Source organism: Perognathus longimembris, chromosome 24 (assembly GCF_023159225.1).
Source record: "Perognathus longimembris pacificus isolate PPM17 chromosome 24, ASM2315922v1, whole genome shotgun sequence".
NCBI lineage: Eukaryota > Metazoa > Chordata > Mammalia > Rodentia > Heteromyidae > Perognathus > Perognathus longimembris.
In genome coordinates, this window is record NC_063184.1 from 16,653,257 (window position 1) to 16,661,489 (window position 8,233).

The 8,233-nt window shown below is 35.8% G+C and overlaps 1 pseudogene; it reads left to right on the top strand.

Annotated features, from left to right (window-relative positions):
* The first annotated feature begins 1,410 nt into the window (after nucleotides 1-1,410).
* LOC125341519 lies at nucleotides 1,411-2,158 on the top strand (annotated as a pseudogene).
* The last annotated feature ends 6,075 nt before the right edge of the window (nucleotides 2,159-8,233 follow it).

The window sequence follows — 8,233 nt, forward strand, 5'->3', positions numbered from 1 at the left end:
TTTAGATAGAGGCCTTTGTGCGTTGAATGGCCAGTAAAGATCTTCTCCCAGTCTGTGGGCTTTCTGTTTATCTTGCAAGCTATGTCCTTTGCCGTGCAGAAGCTCTGCAGTTTGATGCAGTCCCATTTGTCCAACCTTTCTTTGATTTGTAGCCTTTCTGGGTCTTTGTTCAGGAAGTTCTGTCCTGCGCCAAGGAGCCTAAGTGTTTCTACTACTTCTTCCTTCAGTGTTTTCAGGGTGTCTGTTTTGATTTCGAGGTCTTTAATCCATTTGGAATTGATTTTGGTGCAGGGTGATATATAAGGATCTAGTTTTAGTTTGTTGCATGTGTTGAGCCAGTTTTTCCAGCACAATTTGTTAAAGAGGCTATCTTTCTTCCAAACTATTGTTTTAGCCCCTTTATCAAAGATTAAGTAGGAGTAGTTCTGTGGGTTCATTCCCGGGTCTTCAATTCTGTTCCATTGGTCTTCAGGCCTGTTCCGGTGCCAATACCAACCTGTTTTTATTACTATAGTTTTATAATACAGCTTGAAGTTGGGTATTGTAATTCCTCCAGCACTGTTCTTTCTGCTTAGGATTGTTTTTGCTATTCTAGGTCTTTTATTATTCCATATGAATTTCTGGATTGCTTCCTCTATTTCATCAAAGAATGGTGTTGGGATATTAATGGGTATTGCATTGAATTTGTAGATAGCCTTTGGCAATATTGCCATTTTGATTATATTAATCCTCCCAATCCAGGAGCACGGGAGGTTTTTCCATTTCCTTAGTTCTGACTTAATTTCGTTTTTCAAGGTTTTAAAGTTCTCCTCAAAGAGGTCTTTCACTTCTTTGGTTAAGGTTATTCCTAGGTATTTTATGTTTTTGGAGGCTATTGCAAAGGGGGTTGCTTTCCTCATATCAGCCTCGGTCTTAGGGTCATTAGCATACAGAAAGGCCGTTGATTTTTGAGGGTTTATTTTATATCCTGCAACTTTGCCAAAGTTTTGGATCAGCTCTAATAGTTTGGGGGTAGAGTCTATGGGATTCTTTAGGTATAGGATCATGTCATCTGCGAAGAGAGAGAGTTTGGAGTATTAGTTCTTCATTAAAGGTCTAGTTGAATTTAACAGTGAATCTAGTCCTAGGCTTTTCTTTGTTGGTAAACATTTTCTCATTGTTGTTTCAATTTTGTTGCTCATTGTGTCTAAGTAAAAAGCTATATCTGCTTAGTTAAATTTTGTAAGGTAATGTATCTGGAAATATATCCATTTCTTCTAGATTTTCAAGTTGACTATAGTATTCATAAGCCTCTGAATTTCAATGGTGTTTATAGTGATTTTTTTCATATCTTGCTTTATTAAGATGCATTTTTTCTCCTCTTTTGTTAGATTGACTACTGATTTTTAATATTGCCTCTTAAAGCTCTTTCCCTCCCTGGCTGTCTGAAGGTCTGTCCCCATCATGAAGGACACAGTAACTATCCGGACCAGGAAGTTCATGACCAACCGGCTACTTCAGAGGAAGCAGATGGTTACCGATGTCCTTCACCCTGGCAAGGCCACAGTACCTCAGACAGAAATTGGGAAAAACTTGCCAAAATGTACGAGTCCACACCTGATGTCATCGTTGTAGTTGGATTCAGAACCCATTTTCGTGGTGGCAAAACAATTGGCTTTGGCATGATTCCTTGGAGTATGCAAAAAAAAAAAAAAAAAAAGTGCCCAGACACAGACTTGCACCACATGACCTGTGTGAAAAGAAAAAGACCTCAAGGAAACAGCGGAAAGAACGCAAAAACAGAATGAAGAAAGTCAGAGGGACTGCAAAGGCCAATGTTGGGGCTGGCAAAAAGTGAGCTGGAGGCTGGGGATATGGCCTAGTGGCAAGAGTGCTTGCCTCGTATACATGAGGCCCTGGGTTCGATTCCCCAGCACCACATATACACAAAATGGCCAGAAGTGGCGCTGTGGCTCAAGTGGCAGAGTGCTAGCCTTGAGCAAGAAGAAGCCAGGGACAGTGCTCAGGCCCTGAGTCCAAGCCCCAGGACTGGCCAAAAAAAAAAAAAAAAAAGTGAGCTGGAGATTGGATAACAGCCAAAGGAAAAAAGATCCTGCAATGACTTGACCTGCGATGATGGTGAATTTTTCACAGAGGGATTAATAAACTGTATAAATCTTCAAAAAAATATTGCCTCTTAAAAGAACCAGCTTTTTGTTTCATTAATTCTTCACATAGCTTTTTAGTCTCCACTAAAAAAATAAATTTCTGCACTTCTTTTTATTATTTATTTCCCTCTTGTAATTTGGGGTTTGGCTATTTATTTGAGATCTACCTGTTTTGTTGATGTAGCACTGCCTTTGTGTGTCCCAGAGTTTCTGGAAGTTATTTCAGTAGAATCTAGATATTTTTTAATCCTCTTCTCTCTCCCCTTATTTCTTTGTGGTCTATCATTCAATAATATGTTATTCAGTCTCCATGTGAATATTTCCTGTAGTATCTTTTGCTGTTGAGTTTTAGTGCATTTTGGTCTGTCATATTTACTGCGACTTGTTTTATGTCCTAAAATATGATGTCTTTTGAAGAAGGATCTATGGGCTAGTGAGAAGAATGTGTATTTTGCAACTGCTGTATAAAATACACCATGGGTGTTTGTTAAGTGAAACTGGTCTATTGTGCCATTTAATTTTGAGGTTCCTTTATTGTTTATCTCTTCTTTCCTTCCTTCCTTCCTTTTTTCCTTCCTTCCTTCTTTCCTTCCTTCCTTCCTTCCTTCCTTCTATCTGTCTTCCCTTTTTTCTTCTCTTTCTGATCTATTAGTGAGAGCTATATACTGAAGTCTTCCATCATCATGTGTTGGGGTCTCTGTTCTTTCAAGTCCAGAAGTATTTGTTTGATGAGGTTACATGGAGCAACTTTCCCCATATATTACAATTGATTTCCTTACAATGAATTGTTTCCTTTATTGATTTGAAGTGACAGTCTCTGCCTCTTTTGATTAATTTTGGATTAATGTCTGCTCTGTCACCATGAAGACAGCTACCCACTTCATATTTTAGAAGATCCATTTGCTTGCACAATCTTTCCCATGCTTTCACCCTAACACAATGTTTAGAGATTTGAATTTTTTTATCCAACCCAGCACTCTGTCTTTTCATTAGATAACTGATACTCATAATATTTTATATTAATAAAGAAAAATATGTAGTATTTCTTGTGTGTGTGTGTGAGAGAGAGAGAGCATTTAGAACTATTTTCTTGAAGAACACTTATGCTTCCTAGCCTGCCAAAGCAGCACAAGGAAAGATAAACAAGTAATCATAGCTACTCAGAAATCTGTGATCTGAGGATCATGGTTCAAAGCCAGCCTGGTCAGGAAAGTCCATAAGAATCATATCCCCAATTAACCATTTAAAAAAAAAAAAAACAAGCTAAAAATGGAGCCGTGGCTCAAGTGGTAGAATGCTAGCCTGGATTAAGTAAGAGCTCAGGGCCAGTGCCCAGGCAATGAGTTCAAGCTCCAGGTTTGGCACCTAAAAATAAAAGTCTCCTATCAAATACAAAATGTGTAAAAAAGATCATTTGTTTAGTGGCAAATATTTTAACAATTCTTTTCACAAGGTATGATATGGAGTTCAATGAACATATAAAACACAGCCAGAGAGATCAAATTTAAAGAAGTGAAGTTGCTTTGCAGGACTTTAAGGAGCCAGGGCAGAGCGCTAGGGAAGACAATGACAAGAAGAAAAGAACATTTCATAAGTGACATTAAACAAGACTCATACACAAAGTGACCTAAGCAAGGCTGGTGAACACAGGATTGAACATGCATCACAGGAAAGGGAAAATGTCTGTTTTGTTGTTGTTGTTGTTGCTGCTGCTGGTGAACACAGGATTGGACATGCACCACAGGAAAGGGAAAATGTCTGTTTGTTGTTTTTGTTGTTGTTGCAGCAATATCTGTGTCTCCACAAAATTTCATCTAGTTAATGTTAACTATTTTCAAAGAACAGCATCATGTAAGTTTTGGACTGGATTCAAGGAAAATTGAATGAAAAAGTTACATTATTTAGAAAAGCCACTAACTTTAAAAAAGAAAAGAAAAGCCACTAACTTTAAAAAAGAAAAGAAAAGCCACTAACTTGCTCAAAAAAATCTAAGATAAAATAAAATCACAAACTTTCTAAGCATCCAGTTTTATTTCTGTAATCCTCGCTTTCATCACCATAAAACTGCCTAGTTACAAATAGAGCATATGGAACCCACGGACTAATTATTTTGAATATTACCTAAGTCTTAATGGATGCTAAAATAGAGTACACGAGATGCCACTAATTTTACTTTAATTAAGAACATGAGTATTGTTATATTTCTAAAGAAAATGTCCTCTCGAAAGGAATGATTATTTCACAAATATATGTACTAATGAAGAGCATTTATAATCCACACATCAAAGCAGATACAGAGGCCTGTCCTTTACCTCCTCTATGTTTGGATACAGAATATGAATGAATCAATCAACTCCTGTGGGCCAATGTCCTTCCACAGTAATTGAGTCCTAAATGCCAAACTAAAATAGTTGGCCATCGACTCATTGAAAACGTTCTGTTCTACAGGATGTTCTGACTGGTAGTAAATTTAATAAAGTTTGAAAATGTCAAGTTGTTTTAATTCCAAGTATGTATCTCTTAGAGTTGTAATGTGTTAAAAATTTAATATCATGAGACTCTTTTCCTGATTTGGGGTTTGTAGCAACAGAAACTTATAACACAAACAAAATCAAAATGCTATTCTGCATCACTTCTTCAGAAATTCAAGCAACTCACCTGACTTACAAACTTGTAGGAAACTATATTAAAATAAAAAGTAGTAACAACATTTAGGTTAATATTCTCCAAATCTGATAGTTTCTTCTGACTCAGACAATAGGATTCTAAGATAGAATCTTTTAATCTAAACTAACCATAGTGTAAAAATAAAACTAAAAAAAACCCCTAAAAATGGCAAAACATTCATTAAATATTTATTTGTTCTACAAAAGATATTCTTTTCCAGTAAGTGTTTGCCTTGTTTGAAAGCAAATTCTTATGTCTATATGTTTAATATAAATGAATTCATAAATGTAAATTTAAATATCCTGGGAGTCTAAAACAATAACTTTGTCCACAAATACAATGGATCATCGCGTTATAAGACAAAAGAATTGGTCTTGTAAATAATTATAAAATTCTTAACTTTTTGCTTTAATTTTATTACATTTAGGCTTTACTGAAAATACATTTTGGCTCATGTAATTATACTCTCTAAACAAACAAACAAAAACCTAAGTCTGAAATTCTGTTTGAGGAAGCCATTCTATTATGTATAGTTTTCTTGCTAGATTAAGGAAACTACTGTTTCATTCATTTTCAGTGCCCTGTTACCTATCTCTTCTGCAATTTCATCATTCTTAGCAGCATAACAAAATGTTCTGCCATTCTCTAAGCTCTCTCCACCACTCTCAAAGAAGATAGGAAGGCTTTGTTCAAAATGTGCCCATTTCTCTTAAGTATCTACTGCTTGGCTATTTGTAAGCTTTTGATTGATTTTTCTGAGTTCTGGAGAGACCGAATTTGATGAATTTCACCACTGTTGTTACTGATTTTATTGAGAAACAATTTTTCAGAAATTCATACCCTAATTTTCTGCAAGGGCTTCTATACTTGTAGTGATTTTAATGTCATTTTAAAAGCTCAATTTTTGATTTTTGAAGTTCAGAGAAGAATTTTACATTGTTTACTTACAAAAGTGGACTATTAATTTTAGAACCCTCCCCTTCCCTCCCCACACTAAAATGCACAGGCCATCTGCCTAATTGCTTTCCAGAAAATCTTTTATTTCTTTTCTCTGCCTTCATATACAAGCCAGATGTTCCAGTACAATATTGAACAAAAGTGGTGTTGACACACTTCTTGATTCTGATTTTAAGAGAAGAACATTATGGTTTTACCCCCATTAAGTGTGTTTGTATGCTGAATTATTTGTAGATATCTTCTATCAATTTGGAAATCAGCCCATTTTTATGAGCAATATATATATAGGTGTATATATATATATGGTAATGTCAAATACATTTTATGCATCAATTAAATCCATCATATTTTTCTTCTTTAGTTAACTAACATGACCAATTACATTTTATTTAATGACATTTTACTGACATCTAAATCATGCATTTTATTGATTGGTGAATTTGGCTCAACCTTGAACTCATGATATAATTGCTATTTTGTCACTAATATTTTAACAGTTGGTGATGTATTATTAAAATCTGTTACGCTTTTTTAAGTCTATTTTTGAGGTGTATTTGTTCATAGCTTATCTTCATGTAATGTCATTGTGAAGTTTTGATGTCACAGTAATGCAAGCTGCAAAGAATGATTGATGTATTATCTTTATTGTGTGTGTGTGTGTGTGTGTGTGTGTGTGTGTGTCTCGTGGGGCTTGAACTCAGAACCTGAGTGCTGTCTCTGAGCTTTTTTGCTCAAGACTAGCAGTCTACACTTTGAGCCACAGGCTCACTTCTGGTACTTGAGTGGTTAATTGGAGATAAGAGTCTTAAGGGGACTTTCCTTGCCCAGGATAGCTTCTAATTGCTTTCCTCAGATCTCAGCCTCCTGAGTAGCTAGGATTACAGGCAAGAGCCACCGGCTCCCAGCACCTTGGTACTTCTTGCTTAAACATTTATAAACAATCATCCATGAACCTGCTCCCCACCCCAATCTGGAGTTTTCTTTGCACAAAGAATACCACAGATTGAATTTATTTAATAGCTGTGATATGGTTTTGATTATTTAGTCCATCAACTACTGAGAAAAATGTTGGATTCTTTTTCTTAGATTTTTTTCTTTTGATGATACTGGCGGTTGAGTTCAAGGTCTCTCTCGATTACCAGGCACGTACTCCATCGGCTGAGCCTAGCTCCAGTTATTTTCAGGTAAGGTCCCTCTGTGTGTAACAGGAATCGCAGGCTGATACCACCACCACTGATTGACTTATTGAGTTGGGGTCTTGCGTTTTGCTCAGGCCACTCAAGTCACAATCCTGTGGAGTACCTGGAATTACAAGCATGAGCTACCACATCCAGCAGAGGAGGGTGCAGGGTGGTCCGGAACCCACGAGTCTGCTGCCTCGAGGTCTTCAGCCTTGTTGCTACCAGCATGCGCAACCACAATGTACCGACGTTGCCTGTAACTGTGCGTCAGACCAATTCTCTTTGAGGTTTCTGTTCTAAAGTCATACATCTTAAAGCTCTATTATTACGCCTACTAATTATCAGCTGCTCTTTAATATTTTCTACATGAAGTATTCTCTTTGGTCATATTCCCTGTTCTAAACTGTTATTATGTTGATCTCCAGCTTTCTTATTATTTGTGCATAATGTGTCTTTTCCCATCACTTTACTTTTACCTTGAGTCTTTTTCTTTAAAATGAACATTGCAGGAAGAATATAGCTGCATCTTGATTTTTATCCTATGAGACCATCTGTACTTTTGAACAGTGCTGCTTAGTCTGTTTATATTTAACATAATTATCCACATATTTGAGTTTAAATTTACCATGATGCTTTGTGTTTTATTTTCAAACTTGGCCCTTCATAGCATTGAGACTAGATAACTAGTCCTTTTTGGTGATTCACTTCTTTCCTCTTTGGCTGACTTTACATAGTTGATATAAAGATTATGGTAGATATTTTCAAACAGTCACACATTTAACTATGTGGTACAATTTTAAAAACTTTTAAAGATATATTCCTATTGGTGCCAGTGTCTTTACACTGGTGTTAAAATTCAGGTTTGTTTTTTTTTCCCCCTGGGTTTCTTTGTGAAACACAGGTACCTGAACATGATTAGGAAAACCCTTTACCTTCATTCAGAATGTTAAGTGTCAGACTAAAGCTGACTGAAGAAGAATTTAATTATCTGCATAGATTGTTATAAATAGGTCTATTCTTATGAATCATTTGTCAAAAATTCTTGACAAAATGCAATCAAATGGAATCCAGCAATATAAAAAGGGAATTTTAGATATGACCAATGGGATGAATTGCAAAAATGAAAGGTTGATATTAAATATGAACATCAAATAATTAGTACACTTTTATCTATAGAATGCAAGTTAGAAACTACATTGTCATGGGAACACATACAGACAAATTATTTGTTGATTAAAGAACTAAATGAAATTTCAGTATGAGAGAATTCTTTTAACCTGA